Source organism: Anabrus simplex, chromosome 10 (genome assembly GCF_040414725.1).
Source record: "Anabrus simplex isolate iqAnaSimp1 chromosome 10, ASM4041472v1, whole genome shotgun sequence".
In the NCBI taxonomy this organism is placed as follows: Eukaryota; Metazoa; Arthropoda; class Insecta; order Orthoptera; family Tettigoniidae; genus Anabrus; species Anabrus simplex.
The window spans coordinates 50,066,028-50,085,880 of NC_090274.1; the positions used below are offsets into that span (position 1 = coordinate 50,066,028).

Sequence of the window (19,853 nt, forward strand, 5' to 3'; positions counted from 1 at the left end):
GGACAGGAAAGGGCTAGGAGTGGGAAGGAAGCAGCCGTAGCCTTAATTAAGGTACAGCCCCAGCATTTGCCTGGTGTGAAAATGGAAAACCACGGAAAACCACCTTCAGGGCTGCCGACAGTGGGGTTCGAACCTACTATCTCCCGAATACCGGATACTGGCCGCACTTAAGCGACTGCAGCTATCGAGCTCGGTTTTGAAGATTTTAACGTAAGATGAATTTGTTTGAATTTTCAAATCACTTTTCCATGTCAGCTGTTCTAGTGGTAAAACTTAAAAAAAATGTTAATGTATGATGCTTTATTTAAATGCTTCAATTACATCTTGGAATATGAAAGTAATAAAGAGTGCATTAAATAATGCTGATTATTAAAGTATTCTCCAAACCTAACCTATGTTTTGGGTGATCCATGTCAAGATAATAAATCAAAGGGGTTATGAACCATTTTGACAGCTCTAATTCTACCAATATATCTTGGCATGGGACAGTTATGTATGTCTTTATTGAAGAGCTTCATTGGTAAAGAAATTTAAGCTATATCTAAATACTCTATAATGTAACAAAGAATAGGCGTGTACATCATGAAAGGGAACAACGTGAATTTAACAAATGTATAACTCTACACAAAACCAATGCTTGTCTGTTGGGGTCTTATAAGTTAACAATGCTCAATTATAATAATTATCATAATATTAATGAAATAAATAACATAATTGCACACAGGTGAAAATAGTGATGTAGGTGTTTAAAATATTATCCAACTTAGCCTAAGTTTTAGGTTATACAAGCCAAGTCAATAAACCGAAGGGTAAAAATACCGCGCGAGTTGGCCGTGCGGTTAGGAGCGCGCAGCTGTGAGCTCGCATCCGGGAGATAGTGGGTTTTGAACCCCACTGCCGGCAGCCCTGAAGATGGTTTTCCGTGGTTTCCCATTTTCACACCAGGCAAATGCTGAGGCTGTACCTAAGACCATGGCCGCTTTGTTCCCATTCCTAGGCCTTTCCTCTCCCATCGTCGCCATAAGACCTATATGTGACGGTGTGACGTAAAGCAAAAAAAAAAAAAAAAAAAGGTCACAGCACCCAAAGACATTCCTGTATTGAGCGACTAAAATGTCACCAGAACACTTTTCTTTCCTGATATGCTCAGCTTGTTAAAAGCCAAATGTAATTAATGTTACTGGCTTCACGTCCCGCTAACTACTTCTACGATTTTCGGAAACGCCGATGTGCAGGAATTTAGTCCTGAAGGAGTTATTTTACGTGCCAGTAAATCTACCGACACGAGGCTGACGTATTTGAGCACCTTCAACTACCACCGGACTGAACCAGGATCGAACCTGCCAAGTTGGGGTCAGAAGGCCAGCACCTCAACAGTCTGAACCACTCAGCCCGACTTGTGAAAACTAGATGAAGTCATATTTATCTTTATCATGTTTAACTTTTTCCCTCCGCAAATATATTTAATTCTCTTTCATGGGCCCCAGAAGTGGGTAGGCCAGTTGTCCCAACCATAAATATATATATTTTTTGGGAATGATAGTACTATGATTTTTCTTTCTTTCCTTCTTTCTTTCTTTCTTTCTTTCTTAATCAGTTTATCCTTCAGGGTTGGTTTTCTCTCGGACTCAGCGAGGGATTTCACCTCTACCACTTCAAGGGCAGTGTCCTGGAACGTGAGACTTTGAGTATGGTGATGAAACTGGTGAGGAGGGCCATTACCTCGCCCAGGCGGCCTCACCTGTTATGCTGAACAGGGGCCTTGTTGGAGGATGGGAGGATCGGAAAGGGTAGACAACGAAGAGGGAAGGAAACGGCCGTGGCCTTAGGTGCCTGGAGGAGAAGTAGGAAAATGCGAAAAACCACTTCGAGGATGGCTGAGGTGGGATTCGAAACCCTTCTACTCAGTTGACCTCCCGAGGCTGAGTAGACCCCGTTCCAGCCCTCGTACTATTTGTTTTCAACTTTCATGGCAGAGCCGGGAATCAAAACCGGGCCTCCGGGAGTGGCACACATTAACCACTACACCACAGAAGCGGACTAGTACTATAATGCTACCTATTTGTTTATGTTAGTGCTGAAATCCGATTTCTTACTTTACTAATGCTGAAAGCCCGAAAATGTAATGTTATTCTTTAACAGGGGAATCAGTCTAGAAGGAAATGTTGAAAGTGATGTGATATCTATCCAGGTTCGTTGTTATCCTAATACTATGGGTTACAGTACATTGCACGTATATAAAAGACGCCACTTACAAACTTGCTTGTTAATATCCGCGAATTTCTGCGGCCACAAAAGTCACTATTTTTCAAGAATGATGACATTTACACATGATAGATTGTCTGATTGTGCTGTTTTGAACCTTTCTTCTGTCATTTTGAAGTTATTCGCGATCATGAATAATAAACAATCGGCTTTTAGCAACGGCTGATGCACAACGGCTGGTAGAGCTCCGTGCGGTACTGGATCGTGACGTCACAGCGCGCCGCTTACGTCAGAGGCCGTTTCACTCGCCTTGCGGAAAGGCACTATTAAATATTTTTTTAATGGTAGAAAACAAGGCAACATACCACAATGTAATACGTTTACGTACTATTTCATTGGTGTACTTTTCAAAAAAAATATTTTTGAAAATGATGCATGTTCCCAATTGTGCGTTTTTCTTGTCATCGTTATCGACTACAAAAATACGCTTCTTTGTCGCCAGCCCGACCACTTCTGTAGTTCAGTATAACCACATTTTATGGCTAAATCCAGTGTCAAAATATGGTCCGGCCAGCTTCACCGCGTATGGAGTATATAATTTCGTTCGGCAATTGGAACTTCAGTTGTTCACAGTATCGTATGAATTCTTACTCCCAACAAAGATATCAGGCTGAAAATTGCACCAGGTTTGGGGAAAAACGAGCCCATTTTCCTCTGTTTTGGAGCTACAGACAGCAAACACGTTTGTGCAATAAAACCAACGGAGAGTGGGTCATTACTTTTTAATTACAAACATTTATTTTCTCTAACCATAACATTTTACAGAGAACGGAATTACATTTTTTTCACTTACCCTGCATTCCTGAAATAGATTTTAATAGTGGTCTTCTTTTCACAATCTCATGCATTTATTTTTTTTATTAACGCATTTCACGTTCCACACGGGAGGCACTCAAATGTAAGCAACCGAGGGAAGCCACGTCTACGAAAGATTGTAAACCTGTAGCGTATTATAGATCGCATAGTTCAAAAGAGATATCACATTATCAAATGATAAAACTCGTAGCACATGCATAACATTTCAGGAACTCAATCAAATCAGTCATAATGATCTGTGTTTAGGGCTGTCACGCAGGTGGGAAATACGCTGTCAATTGTTTACCTAGCTTTTTCTTAAGCGTTTTCAAATAACTTTGAAATTTCTCGAACATTTCCCCTGTTACATTATTCCAACCCCTTACTCCTCGTCCTATAAATAATTATTAGCCCCAATTTGTCCTCTTGAATTTCAACTCTATACCTTCATATATTTTCTAAAGTAACTTTTAATACTTGAATATGTCTGTTAAGTCCTGAGCCTAGAGGCTGGTTGGATCCTCAAAGTTTACATGCGTATAGGGAAACCGTAACAACCTAAGGCATTGGCGGTAATGGGGCTTACAAGACATGGTGAGGTAGATTCAGTATGAATTACATTACTTTTATAGCATGATAAGGATGTAATATGTTAGAAATCTTAAGTGGAATATGTTGTAGAGGAGAGATGTGTTCACTGCGACAGCTAAAGACCTATCCGCCATCCCCCAGAAGTAATTTGCTTTTATAACCTAATGCAATTTATCACACGCCATTGTCCATCGCCTAAATACGTACCAGCATTTCCATTGGGTGAGAGACAATGGGATATGACGTCACTCCCAGCAATGAATTTCGTTACCAACCTGCGCACAAGAAATACACAACTTTGTCACTAACCTACCCTAATGTATCCAGATCAATGGAGGTGACGTGGGATATTAGAGGTCTAGGGCCGCTTCGCGGTTTCCCTTTCTTGATCCAGACCAATGGCTTTATCACTGACCTACCCTAACCAATCCAGACCAATGGCTTTGCCACTAAGCTACCCTAACGTATCCAGACCAATTGTTTTCTCACTAACCTACCCTAAAGTATCCAGACCAATGACTTTGTCACCATACGAGATTAGTAAATTCAAAAGTAGCGCCGCTGCACTAGGACTAGTTCTTTAGATGAATAGTTAGCAGCCCTGTCCACCACATGATCACGACCATCGTGAGACGTGAGTGAGAGAGAAACAAATGATAGTGCAATCACGCCTAGATGCATGCGCTGAAAAATGGTAAGTCTTACTGAACCTTTGCGCATGGCGAGGAGTGGAGTATTTTTCCAGTACTTTCTGTACTGGCCCAGAAAGTGCAATTGTAGGACTACTGGCCTCATGAGTAACATCTTTCATAACACACCACATAGATATATTAGCCATGCACAGAATGTTATTACTCAGCCCCATCAATTCCTCAGCATCTTCCATATTGTCACAATCGCAAAGGAGGCTGGGTCTTCTGTGGAAACTATACTTCTTTATTTTTCCTATTGATTTTAGGTCACAATGACACAGAAAGCTCTTTGCGATAGTATTGTACAGGGTATTTTCCATAAATTAGACTGAATGCACGGTGTTCCTAATCTGCGCTGCGGCAGCTGTCTCAGACGTACTTAAGTTACACGCGGCCGCCCTGCTTTAAGCATGTATACAATCTTAAACGAAGTCTTACTATATAAAAGATGCTAGAAGTGTTGTCCTTCCTGGGTTGTACAGGCACTATATCTGGTAACCACATTCTGGCTGTCGCGAGTAAGTTCTGCCACTGTAATGTTTTTGATTTCATTCGTTGATATGTGGCCCCAGGATTACCACATTCAGTGAAAAGGAGGAAAGAGTGGTAGGCTATTTGATTCCAGCATTTTAAAGAGATCTTTTCTTGATGGACAAATGGAGCAAAATTTACACAACCTCGTGAAACTACTGAGGTGTTGTGGGATGAGTGAGGCAGTGAACCTGGTCATAACCCTTGCTAATAAAGGTAAGGTAAGGGTGTATTCTGCCTGAAGGCAGGTCCAAACCTCCGCAGAGGTGTGCCTGAGCCGGAGTTTACGTATGGCAGGGTGGCCAATTCCTTTCTGCTCTTCCATTCCCTTACCCCCCACCAACAGCGCATGGCAAGGCATCCAAATATTGACCACGCCCAATGTTGCTTAACTTCGGAGATCTCACGGAATCCGGTGTTTCAACACAGCTATGGCTAATGGTGTGCAGAAAATCTTAATGGGGTTTATAAAGTCCCTTATTATGGTAGGAAGATTGGTGCTTGGTGTGCTGTTAATGCAAGACAAATAATTAGGTTTGTCTCTTAAACAGCTACCCCTACACTGCATATCACACCCAAACGATGTCCTGGAATATATACCTCTGATCATAGCAGTAGGAAGCATCAGCTTTGGCACCTGAAATTTTGAAGAATTTAAGAATTAACATTATCTCCACCTTGACCTATAAAAGGTAAGAAGTCCACATCTGAAGATATGTCAGAGATTTTTACTTTGTTCTGAGGGCTGGTTTGAAGTCTAATATGCCTATTTGGTTACTTTTGACGATCTATCTAACGATGACATGGTGGCCCCGGTCTAGAAAGTCAAGAATAATGGCTGAGAGGAGGTTGAGTCTTTGGTGGAAGCTACACTTCTGTTTTCCTATTGATTTCAGGTCGCACTGACTCAGAAAGCTCTTAATGATAGTAATGTACAGGGTCTCTCATATAAACTAACCACACGACACCTCATAATCTGTACACCCACGGGCTAGGTAGTGGTGTGAGTAGGCCAAGACCTTCGGGGCTGTTGCATCAAGGGGTGCAGGTGTGAAGTTGACAAGCAACGCATTTGGTGTTCATCTAACAAAACCAATTAAAATTCAACAATAGATCTTCAATAGTGTTCAAGTTGCTCCGCCATCTGCTCAAATATAATAAAGAATGCAGGCTTTGTAACTGGCATCAAATCAAAATGCCTGCATGCAGTAACTTGACCATTGTTATTTTACTGGGAAAAATATTCACCTGGATTTCATATTCCTCCTTTACCGTGCTTGCTCCAGCCTCATCAAATTTTCATCAGCAAATACATGACATGGTTCATACTTTATCTCAGTTAATATATCATCAGCACCACCAAAGGCTATATAGTTACAGTGGCGGGTCTGGGCATTGCCTGTGGTTAGTACCAATATGTGTATCCCACTGAGACTGGGGGTGGGGTGGGGGCACTCGGTTGTGCGGAGTAATGTCCATGCTGTGTTGGAATATGTCGGATTCTCTGTGTTCAGAATGGGTCTGCATTATCTATGAGTAGTATTACTTTATGAGAAACACCATGGGTCTATGTTGGCTGTGATTAGTACCAGTATGTGAGAATCACCACAGGCTTGGTTGGTACCCGTGATGAGTACCATTATGTGAGGAAAACCATGGGCCTGCATTACCTGAGAGTAGGAATATTATGTGAGGAACACCATAGGTTTTTGTTGCCTGAGGGCGTTACCATAATGTGTCAAACACTGCGGCTCTACATTGCCTATGATTAGTACCATTATGTAAGCAACACCATGAGTATATGTGCCCTGTGATTTGTTCCACTATGTGAGGAATACCATGGGTCTCCATTGCTTGTGAGTAGTACCCTCATGGGTTTGCATTACCTGTGAATGGTGTCATTGTGTTTGACATACCATGGGTCTACAATTACATGTGATTAGTACCACCATGTGAGAAACATCATGGGCATACATTACCTATGATTAGTACCACCATAGAAGGAACACTATGGTCCTATTTTACCAGTGATGAGTACCGTTATGAGGGGCCGGTGACCTGGATTGTGGATCCCTTTAGATAATATGCATCATCCCAATAATCATGGCACTGTGAATTGCATCTATTGATTGTTTTTATTTCACGTACCCTAATTAAGGCCACAGCCGCTTCCTTCCAACTCCTAGCCCTTTCCTATCCCGTCGTCGCCATAAGACCTATCTGTGTTGGTGCGACGTGAAGCCACTAGAGGAAAATATTAAAAATTGCAATGTATATTTTAATAACTTCTCCACTATGGCAAACTAGTGAAAGTGACAGATTAGGAAACATGCCTTTCTAAATTTTTGGCCTAGATTTTATTATTTAAATAATGCCTACCCTCTGACAAAGTCACACATCTGCACATAAAATCAATCATTAAATATATATATTAAAAAAAAAAGATTTTTCATGAGTAATCACAATTTCTTTCAGCTATCCTAATTTTTTGACAATGTGCACATTTGTTAGTTTGACAGAGGGGGGACGGAATACAAGGAAAATTAATATATTTTTACAAAACCAGATCTGAAAGTTCAGATCCCATTGTTAAAGATAACATATGGAATATACTCAGAATGTATGTGCTTACAGCGCAAATAATGTCTGCCTCCATAGCATAACGGTTAGTGTTATTAGCTGCCGTCCTTGGGGCCGGGGTTCCATTCCAGTACTGCCAGAAATTTAAGACTGGCAGGAAGACTGGTATGTGGTTGAAATGATACATTCAGCTCACCTCCAATGAGGGTGTGCCTGAAAAGAGCTGCACCATCTCGGGATGAGGACACGAGTTTACTTTAGTGCAAATAAGGCAACTGTCAATTTTAGAATTCTTCTTCCCCTGCCCCCAAATTGTCTACTTATATATTTATCGTATGGATTTTAAGTGCCGGGAGTGTCCGAGGACATGTTCAGCTCATCTGGTGCAGGTCTTTCATAGGCAAACTGTACATCTGAATGTGGGATGATGATGAGGTAGCCAAAGGGTGAAACCCAGAGGGGGGACAGTATCAATAAAGGAATACACAGAAAATAATATATTTTTACAAAAACAGATCTGAAAGTTCAGATCCCATTGTCAAAGATAAAATATGGAATATAGTCAGAATGTATGTGCTTACAGTGCAAATAATGTCTGCCTCCATAGCGTAACGGTTAGTGTTATTAGCTGCCATCCTTGGGGCCTGGGTTCAATTCTGGTACTGCCAGAAATTTTAAGACTGGCAGGAAGACTGGTATGTGGTTGAAATGATACATGCAGCTCACCTACAATGAGGGTGTGCTTGAAAAGAGCTGCACTATCTCGGGATGAGGACATGAGTTTACTTTAGTGCAAATATGGCATCTGTCAATTTTAGAATTTGTCTTCCCCTGCCCCCCAAATTGTCTACTTATTTAATCGTATAGATTTTAAGTGCCGGGAGTGTCCGAGGACATGTTCAGCTTGTCTGGTGCAGGTCTTTCATAGGCAACCTGTGCATCTGAATGTGGGATGATGATGAGGTAGGCAAAGGGTGAAAGCCATTGCCAGCATGTAGCCTTCTCTTATCGAATTATACCAAGGAGTCTGCCCAAAGCATTATGTCCCCACTCAACGGACGAATCACCATTGACAGTGTCATATAACCTCACTCCATATAAACACTACACAGAGGATTGGAATTTAATGCAGGTGTTTGGCATGCAATCTAGTAATTAGAAATTATATTCCACCATCTCCGCTATCCTGCCATCCAACATTCTGATATTACATTTTTTTCGATCAACAGGATTCGAACCAGCTAACAGTTAGCTTGCCAGACCATATAGAGTTCAACACCTTAATGATCATGGCTACCAGCAGGGCTTGTTGTGTACTGAAAATTGAAATATATTAAGAGCAAATTATAATTGTTTGATAAGACACAATAATGGTAGAAATGCATGTAAAATATTGCTATACAACATACACACAAAAATTGGCGCTCAAAGTGTTCTGTAAGTTCTCGAAAATTTTTTTTTTACAAGTTGCTTTATGTCGCACCGACATAGACAGGTCTTATGGTGGCAATAGAATAAGAAAGAGCTAGGAATGGGAAGGAAGTGGCCGTAGCATTAAGTAAGGAGAGCCCAGCATTTGTCTGGTGTGAAGATGGCAAACCATGGTAAACCATTTCAGGGCTGCCGACAGTTCAAAACCGTTATCCCAAATGCAAGCTCACAGCTGCACGCCTGTTACCACGTAGCCAACTCACTCAGTATTCTCAAATTCATCAATGAATTGGGGAGAAATATTAAATAATGGGGTAAGAATTTCAACTTTTGCAGGTTGGATAAACTGTCATTTTACAGTGTATACTGTTAGGTGCAGACAAACATTTTTGTGGATATATACAACATCTGAGTACATCTCTCCAGGGTCAATGCAAGGGATTATGCACTGCCGTGTTTTTATACATCCAATACAGGGGCCTGAAATTCTATGCAAACTTGTTTTCAGTGCAATGTTCTTTGGATTCAGGCAAAACCACTGCTGTCAGAGTAAACTGTCGTTGTATATGGTACAATGAAGATGGATGGTCACTGACAGCTCGCTTGCATCATAAGAACTGAGAACAATTTAAAATGAACTTAGAAAAGGGTGAGGAAAATTAGGTTGAGTGCTCTGTTTTAAAACAAGTTGGGGCAGAAGATATAAACCACAAACACCAAAACACACTAGCACAATTCGAAGGAAGAAAAATATTGTATGCATAACAATTACCTTGACCTACCAAAATAACATATACCGGTAAATTATAAAATACATAGTTTTATTTATATTGCATGTATTTACATTACATGGGACTAGTTTCAACCCAACTCGGGATCATTATCAGCCATATTTAAACAATACATAGTATTTGACAAAATCCTAAAACATGTTTCTAATGAGCAGTAAGAACAGTATGAAACAAAATATATAATTAACACTAAGATGTGTGGTTGAATTAGGCGAAGTACCCTATGGTGCTAAAAATGTTGCATATGAAAGTGAAACATTACGTGTGACAATAGGTGAGCAATATATACTACAAGTACACAAATACGTTGAAAAGTCTGGGCATAGGAAGTACAAATGAGACTGCGCACCGCGCAAGGTCCCATTTCGTTCTGCTATGATCTGAGAGTTCCATCCATTCATATCACCATGCGCAGTGTCTACTTACAACTCCAGAAGAATTCTAAAACTACATATTCAGTCTGCACAGTTCCAACAATCAATCCTGCAGTCATATCAACATAGCTTGGTTACCTAATACACCAAGTATAAAAATTTCTGCTTAAGCTGATATAGTGTATAATCTATTCCTCATAGATTGTTCTAGAGGGAATCATGTACACATTTATTACTCAAACAGTTGTACATACTTGTATACTTTTATTATAAGTTTCACGATATATTGTGTTCAGTCTTAGTACCGTAACACTCGGTCCACAATCGTAATGTATTGCCAGGACCTACTGAATTGTATCTGAAACACCATGCGTCTAATAAATTTGACTCAAGTTGATCCACATATCATTTTTACTTCTATACCCAGACTTTTCAATGTATTTGTGTACTTGTATTATATATTGCTCACCTATTGCCACATGTAATATTTCACTTTCATGTGTAACAGTTTTAGCACCATAGTACTTTGCCTAATTCAGCTACATATCATAGTGTTAATTATATATTTATTTCATACTGTTCTTACTGCTGTTTCTAATAACATGGTTTAGGATTTCTTCAAATACTGTGGATTGTTTAAATATGGCTGATGATTACCCCGAGTAGGTCTGAAACTAGCCCCATGTAGTGTACATACACACAATGTAAATAAAACTATGTATTGAATAGGTGGAAAACTTTTTATGTTTATAATTTATATGTAACAAAGGCTTTTCAGACTGTCAAACACACAGCAAATACAATGTAAATTAAAACACTAGAAACATATCTGTAAAACACACACTAACATACAAAGAATGACATGTTTCATTTTACAAGAACATCCTCAGATTCTATCAAATCACTTAAAAACAAGCTTGTATATGTACAGTATTGTTTACGTTTATTGTTTACTAGGACCATACAACCTTCGACATCCTTGCACTTCTCCTTCAGCCAGTCTTCCTTAGCTTCCTTGCACTTTCTATCCATTTCATTATTTAATTGCCTGTTTCATTATGGACATGACAAGTATATACAAACTCGTCTTTACCGCTAATATCTCCTGGGTATGATGAGCTACATTATGCGTCGTGTATTGTTGTCTTAACTGATGTTTTTCGTGCACGATGGCAGCAAGTACCACATTCACGCTTCTTAAAGCTTTTTTGACTTTATTTTACAACTGTGCAGTGCTACTTGTCCGCAGTAGGGCAAATATGGCAGCCTCTAGTTCAAAGCGTAAGTCCAAAATGCTCGAAAAGATGACATTATTCAACACTTAGATAACGATTGTGATGATTTAACTTCTCAGAAATCCAAAGATGAGTGGATTGATACAGATGAAGGTGAGTCTGGTAGTGAAAGTGGTTCAGAGAATGAGAATGAAGAACAAGATGAACAACATGACGAACTGGATGAGGGTGAAGTGCTAGACATGTTTCAACCTTTTCCGCCGCATGGTATTTCACATCAGAAATTTGTATTTTCTGGCGGTAGTGGTGTAAATGTGGACTTTGATAATGAATCCAATGTGCTGGAATATCTTGTACAGTTCATAGGTGATGATATGTTTCAACTCATTGCCAAACAGACCAGTGTGTATGTTAAACAGTTTTTAGAAGCCCATTCAAACCTGAAACCACGGTCATGAGTGAGAGATTGGAAGGATACAAATCCAACTGAGATAAAAACTCTAATTGAACTTCTAATGCTGCAGGGGATAGTAGATGATGATGATGCTTTTTGTTTAAAGGGGCCTAACATCAAAAGTCATTGGCTCACAGGGGATAGTTCATAAGTCAGAAAACAGTATGTACTTCTTAAAATGGGAAAGTATCACAAACCCTTACTTTTCAAAAATTATCTCTGAGACAAATCACTGCAAGTTCTAGTGAGGTAAATTATGTAACTGACCATAAAGTTAATGTAAAATATTTCACAATGTCACTAGCATGATGTGTAATTCGTAAATATTGCTTTCTTTTATTTGTTTTAATTTTACGTGCTAACATATGAACATATGACCAAAATACTCAAAATTCAACCAGGTAAATGACCTTGCAGTTAATGAAAAATGGTTCAGAATGTCACATGCATGATATGATATTTATAAGTACCCCTTGCTTTTATTTGTTTCAACTTTTGTATTTAAAATATGGGCCAAACTCTCAAATTCTAACAAGGTAAATTACCTTGCAGTTGGTGTAAAAGTGGTTAAAAATTTCCCTAACATTAAAATTAATTAATTAAAACTCCTTTATTTTACTTTTTGTATCACAAATGAATAATATTAATGATATTACTAACTTTTCTGCCTAACATGCCATGCAACAACAATCTGCCAAAAAAATATACAGGGCAGGTTACACCAAGCACATCATTAATAACCAGTTAAGAGGTTAAATTATGAATCTTCAAATTATTTACAGGCATTAAGAATTAATGAATTTATTATAGAAAATCAAAAGACTTATGAATTAAGAATATTATCAGTTATTGATGATGATGATGATGATGTTTGTTGTTTAAAGGGGCCTAGCAACTAAGGTCATCGGTCCCATTATCAGTTATTAATTACGTTGTAGTTTACACTCAGTCATTAATATTTAATACGTTCCTTGCAGCATTGAATTTTGATGACTTAATTTTATGTCGTATCGGCCCACCGGTGACCCGATGCTGCCTTTGGTTATTATCGATTCAGGTCAACGGTGACCTGACGAATTTGACCTTGGTTAGTCCCTGCTATGAAATCCAAAACAATGCTGGAGCACTTGTTGTGCATGTTATTGTTGAGGAGACATTCTGATGTATTTATCCCTGTGACAGTTTTCCGATTCAAGAAGTGTGACCCAGAAATGACACCAGAAGTAAATGTTAGCTTTTCGTTCATTGATCTGTTTTTATGGGAGTATTATAAGCGTATGTTAATTATTTTCATATTATGCTTGGTAACAAAATAATAGCACAAAAGAGGAGACTGTACTTAGGGTCATCATCAGATACTGGAGAGAAATCACCATCACTGTCATCACTTTGTTTCAAATCACGAGCAATTCGTCCGGGATCCAGTGCTGCCTCAAACCTCTTTCTTTTCCATGCCATCGGTGTGTCAGAATGTGAAGGTTCCATGCCTAAAAAGGATGAGAACTTGCTTGTAAATATTATGTATGGAAGATAATAAACATATCAGTAACTACCCCAATAAATAAAAATCTGAAATCTTATATCCGCTTACCTGAAAGCAATGTAGAAAGGAATAAGTTACAGCAGATATCCGAAGGGTGGTACTCCTCGTATTAAGCAACAATCTGCAATCTGAAGGCAGTAAGATTGTAGGCTTCATTCACCATAACCGTGCAAGCGATTCCTGCATAAAAATATAGGTCAGACAACAATCTGAACACATGGTGACCCGAAGCGTTATGAATGGAAGATGCAAAAAGATTCCTTCGGGTCACCGGTGGGCCGATCGGAACTAGCGGTATGCCTCGATCCTTTACTTCAATAGGAACACTATGTTGCCATTAGTTATCAGAAATTAGTAACTAGGATGTAGTTATTTACACCACAATTTTGGAAAGTTCGCACTGACGGATAAGAGTAACATATTCGGGACACATGGTGACCTGAACTGCAAGGAATGTGTTAAAGAGAAGAATTCATGAAGAAAATAGTAATTCAGGAATAATGTATGCATGCCAGAAAATAATTAGCAATGCCCATTAGAAACATACCAGGAGAAAAAAAGCAAGTTACAACAAGGCATGAATAATGACTTACACAAATAGTTCTTCTAGGATACCTGTTTTGCAATGTCTTTCAAGGTACTAATAATTCTTGTACGAGACATTTTTTACTATTCCATAATTATCACTTAAAAACATTAACAGAAAAGGAAACATTAAATAGAACACACTTCCAATACCATACTTGAAAATAACTTACAATACCAAGAATTCAAAATTAAATAATTTATTATAGAAGATAAGTGAATTATCTCACAATCCACAAACAGTTTTGACCTCTGTTATAATCCTGATCAGCAATTAACAAATCCTAAATGAAGGATACTATGTTGATAATAATCATGTATGATTCAAGAACAAAAATCTTTGTAATTATTCTTCCCTATATTAAAAATCCCCTAACTAAATATTAATACAAAATTTTAAAACACGAATTGAGAAGTCAGCAGCAATGACATTAATACAATATGTGAGGGACTAAAATGCGGCAATATATAAGGGCAGAGGGAAACAAGTAATAGCCCATCACCAATTAATTATAATTACAATACATTTTTATATGATAGTACAATTTGGTGAAGCCTTTCCAAAAACTATAAATAATTTAACAATAGATAAGCTATTTGTCTCAATCTTGACCTTTACATTGCTGCGCTCGCAATATTGTGAGCGCGGAGGGTGACCGCTGCTCTGCTGCGCCTGTAATATTGCGAGCGTGACATTCTTCTGACTTTATCAACGCAATACTTCCGATGTTGACATAAGAAGTCGTTCAAACTCCGTGGGCAGATACATGCATCTCTCTGCAGTAGATATGAGCTCACGAAATGACAATCTGTTGATTCTTTCATGAGTTATTGAGATAAATATGACACTCTGCTTTACGAGCTGCTCTGCGGTATGCAAGCTAGCAGTGAGGCCTGCGTCAGGGATGAGTAAGTTACAGTATGTCGATCGCCAGTAAAGCGAGTGATCTTACCGAATCCGAGGTTGTAAGAGTACTATCCACATTAGAATCGGAAGATGAATATTCCGATTTTAGTGTTTTGGAGAATAATGATGATAGTGATGACACCGATTATAATGAAAGTACAGAAGTTGTCCAACCACTTGTGCAAACCATGAGAAAGAGAAGCTGTACCTGTTCTCCTATGTTGAAATGGCAGGATAATGTATTTACTCCAGTTGTGCATGATTTTGATGATGCAAACAGTAGTATTATTCTAGGTCTCTTACAGAACGAAACAATAGCTTTGAACAATTTTCAGTTATTTTTTACACCAGTTCATTTTAGACACCCCTGAAGTTAATGTCTTCAATTTAGTTACATATCGGTGCTTGGAAGTGGACAGCTAGGACCACCTGTAGCCACTGAAATATGTAAGTTGAGATTTTTACTGTTATTTTTAATTATTAGTTCGATTTTTGTTCAATTGTTGGCCTTTTATGTTGGACAACCTTGAATTTCCTGCACAACATATAGCTAATTTTGTGTTAGAAAAATCAGTTTAGGACCTTCCATATTTAGTAGAAAAATATATGACAAGCAGGCAAGAACCCTCTGTTTTTCCCATATTATTTCTGACTTTTATATATTGAAGTTAATTATTAAAAATAATTCTGCACAGGGCTTTTACAAAAGAGAATTTATCTCAGCAATGAAAAGGTTAATGAATTTATAAGTCAAACACCACATAACTAAAATCGTGTAGAGAAATGCCACCATCTACCATATTTAATATTTGCAAGTAGTAAAGAATTTTATCACAATAGCACCAAAATTCTCCTAGATGAATCCAAAACTGGTACAAAAATAATACATAAACAAGATTTGCTTGATAGGTGAGTAAGAATTAATAACATCAAGATAATATGATAATGCAGTTTACAGTTCAGCTGTGATTTGTAAGAAATTATAGAACGTTCATTCCATCCTTTTGATTGAATAATTATTCTGCAGAGGATAATGGACAAAGTGACGTCTTCAGCCATGGTATACCGAGACCCTTATGTTGATTAACTTTTCCTTCCTAGGAATAGATAACATGATGCAGAAGAAATACATCCTACTTGCAAAATGACCTAACAACTGATGATGTTTCATTATCAAGCTGTGCTAACAAATAAATTAGATTCTGTGCACATTAACACTTGCATATTACCAAAGAAAGGCAAGAGATGGCACATAAGACCTATCCACTGCCCAACAGGATACAAGTCTCACAATAAACAAACTGACCAGCAAAATTCATGATCACTTGAATTTTCAAAGGGTAGCAACAACAGACAGATAATATTACTTGAATAAGTTTTTCATGAATAATCAAAGTAAAGAGAAAACCAAATGCTTTTTCCCATTGAAAATTTAAGTGATCCATTTGTAGCACTTAGAGCAATTAAAGCCGCATTTACCCCAAGTGACAGCACCAAAGGTCTGACCATGCACCAAAAGCACGGTTCAGATACATGGAAACGTGCTAGACTAACACTTTAAAAGGAAGAAAGGCACTTACCATAAGAAAAAGAACAGAGCCCCCAGAGGAGCGGATAAAGTGCACCTGGTCATATCAAATTATCACCCCTTTAAAGGAAAACACCAACACCTTGGGGAACAAAGAGATATTTAATCAGCAAAATTAAGTAATTAACGAAATTGAAAGGAATATCCTTGCTGGAAAAATAAAATAAAATATAAAAACTTAAACTCAAACCAAAACCCTACGGTCGACCGTTAATAAAGAAAATATTTATTTAATTATTATTTAGGACTTAGTAAGACTACGTAGATTAATGAAACACCTCATCAACTCAGAATGTTTCTTACAAACCAAAAGGTTTCTTTGACCAGTACCTAAGTTTTTCAAACATCTTTTCAACCTTGAAAAACAACCTTGACAGAAAGAGCTTTTTTTAAAATTGATAATGAAAACCTTGTTTAGGATGTATCCAAATGAGCCCTTACAAGGATGGGTAGGTATCACGTACACTTTTCTCGAAATCAAAATAATAATAATAATAATAATAATAATAATAATAATAATAAAAAGGTGTGAGACACCGGGAAGAAAAAACTGAAGGAAAAATTAAAATGCCCAAGAAAAATTAAAGGGACCAAGGTAAACCACCCACAAGGCAGAATTCATAACAGGCACACCAATACAAGTCATCAATCCCATCACAACCACATCAACAATCTTAGCATTGCCATGGCAACGAGCAACAATGGGTCAAGGGAAGGAAGGGGCCAATCACAAGCCTCAAAACAACAATAGGGGAATACTTACAAAGGACAATAGAAAACCGGACCCAGAAAATTACCCAAATATCAATAAAAGAAAAATTTAATTTAGAAATTAAAATTAAATAGAGAAGCAAGAAAAGAAGAAAGAACCGGAACAGAATATACACGTAACCCCCACATCCCTGGAGCGACTCGCTTGGTAAATTATTCCAGTTAAATAATAGCCTTTAACCACAAAACTTTTAGGCCTAGAAAGCCATTAATAAACATCAAGTTTCCAAATTACGATTTCGAAGAATCCAAAAAATTCGTTCACATAGCATGTAAGTCCCAAGTTGTGTATGTATGTTTAGTCCTCAGCCCGAAGGCTGGTTGGATCCTCAACAGTTCCGCCATCAGCTGTCATAGATGGCCTAGGCATCACTGAAGAGGCGTACTAGGGAAATGAGGAGTGAGGTAGTTTCCCGTTGCTTTCCTCACCGAGCCAGAAGTTGCTATTACAAATCAGTCTGCCAAGCCCACTGAAATGCATGCACCAACTGACCCTATGAGCAATATTTTCACACCATTCATAGCAGGGACTGGCTGCAGAAGGAATGGCATTACTAGCATTACTCATACCTCAGTCACTTTCATTTTGTCAAAGCTACGGATAAAGCTGAGACAGATCAATGAAAGTAACAAAATTGCTCTAGCCCATACCAGAAGACATAGTGCACTGTAAACACTACGTCCTGCCAGCAAAGGCACAGTCCCAAGTTAACAGACGTAAATTACACATGCTATAAGTTCCAATTAACAAGCCAAAAATTTGAAATTCCACAAGGCAAGACTTAGTTTTTAGATGACGCAAATTACATCGTGTCGCACACACTTGGTGAAGCCTTTCCAAAAACTATATTGAAATTTTCAGGTCTTTCACAATAAATCAGGAAAAGTTTAGTTGGAACAACACTTACAGTTTCATCTAGATGAAGTTGTGAGGATGCATCGGTAGTACATTTTACTTACGTATTTTGCATAAAATACAATTTCCAGGCAAGGAATATTAAACAAAAATAACTTGCAGTTTTTACCAGGGCAAAGCCCTACCAATGTCACCTTAACCAGGCTCGAACATTTTAGGAGAAATCATCTCACTAGGGAGAGAGAATTCCCACACATCCATCTCCTTCTTCTCACAAAACAGCAATGGCGTCTTCCCGAGATTCCACAGTGCATAGCCACAGTGATCACATGTACACAGAGGGTGAGCGACCGAGTGGTAACGTACTTTGCGAGGTAGTACATACCTATGCCACTAGAGTGCAGGAGAATACAGTAAGGCACAGACAGGACGTGCATACAGTCAGCTGGACAACAAATAATCTTTTCAGCGGCGAAGTTTCCAGATTATAAGTTTTGAAAAGAAGGAATAACGAAGCGGCGAACCACTTTTAAGAACACAGTTTTTCTACAGCCATGTGGCTAGTTCAAAAATATTTACCGAGAGGGAAAAATTGTTACGCAGGTAACACATTTGTTTTGCCTGTCAGTGTATTATAGCAGAATACAAGCTATTTCAGTAGCTGGCAAATTATAAATACTAAAAATATAAAACAAGATGATACAATTTTCAAATTAATGCTGAAAAGCAGCCAGTCTGCAACATCATTGAAGCAATTGTCACAGAATGGATCAACAAGCCACAGTGCAGTGGAACAATTATCAGTTCAATCTTGACAAAAATGTGTAAATAACCATAGCATCCAGAATCATCATCTCGCAATGGGGTACCAGTTAAAATGTCCCACAAGGGTATCTCTCATATATATCCAACACATGGCACAGTGACTGACACGGGAAAAGGAATACCACCAATGTCACTGGACAGATGAGTAGAGATACCAGCTATACACACCAATGACCAGGTACAAATCCATCATCAAGTACATGAGGCAATGGAACACCCTTGTCAATAGGTTACACTTCAGGCCAGTGGTAGTGGTACCTTTGTATGGAGATCATTTACATGGGATGAAATGGGACTCTGGGTATATCTGAACATGTTCCTCAAGAGGCAAACATTACAGGAACCTGCTGGCAAATCATGTTTACCCCTTTCTTCATCTTGAATTCCCTGCAGGAGACCTGTACCTACCACAAGACTATGCTCCAGTCAATTGCTTTCAAACTGAGGCTGACTGGTTCAATAATCACTGCACTGATGTGAAAAACATGCCTGGCTCCCAAGGAGCCCTAATTTCATTACCAGATAGATAGATAGATAAATGTCTTTATTGGCATAGTTAAGGCCATTGGGCCTTCTCTTACACTAAACCAATTGGTATACATTAAAGTCATAAGTAATACTACCATAATTAATACTACAAGACACAATTTAAACACAATCAAAATATTACTGAAATAAAATTTCACCACAGTGAGACGTACATACAACAGCAATAATAATAATAATAATAATAATAATAATAATAATAATAATAATAATAATAATCGCCAGCAGAACTGGCTTAAGAATTTCTCCAGAAAAAACAAAATTTTTAACAAATATTTGGGATGCACCAAAATTTCTGAAAACAGATATTGGCCAAATAGAGAGGGTAAAAAAATTCAAATATCTAGGGGAAAGAATCCAAGAAAATGGTTTAGAAAAATCTGCAGTAGAGGACAGGGTACATAAAATGGAGAGAGCTTATGGTGTCACCAAAGATATCTACAATAAAAGATGCCTATCCAAAAATAAGGCATTACAACACAGTAGTGAAGCC

General features: G+C 38.3%; 1 protein-coding gene across 4 annotated transcripts in view; it reads right to left on the reverse strand.

The window, feature by feature from the left end:
- LOC136881750 (zinc finger protein 79) overlaps positions 1-19,853 on the reverse strand; it is a 181,128-nt gene that overhangs the window by 55,365 nt on the left and 105,910 nt on the right. The window contains exon 1 of one of the 4 annotated variants that reach the window (XM_067154180.2): positions 3,059-3,176. The exons of the other annotated variants lie outside the window; for them this stretch is intronic. The gene's annotated coding sequence lies outside the window, so the exon portion shown is untranslated. Of the gene's footprint in view, positions 1-3,058; positions 3,177-19,853 lie in introns of those variants that run through there. 4 annotated transcript variants of the gene reach the window in all.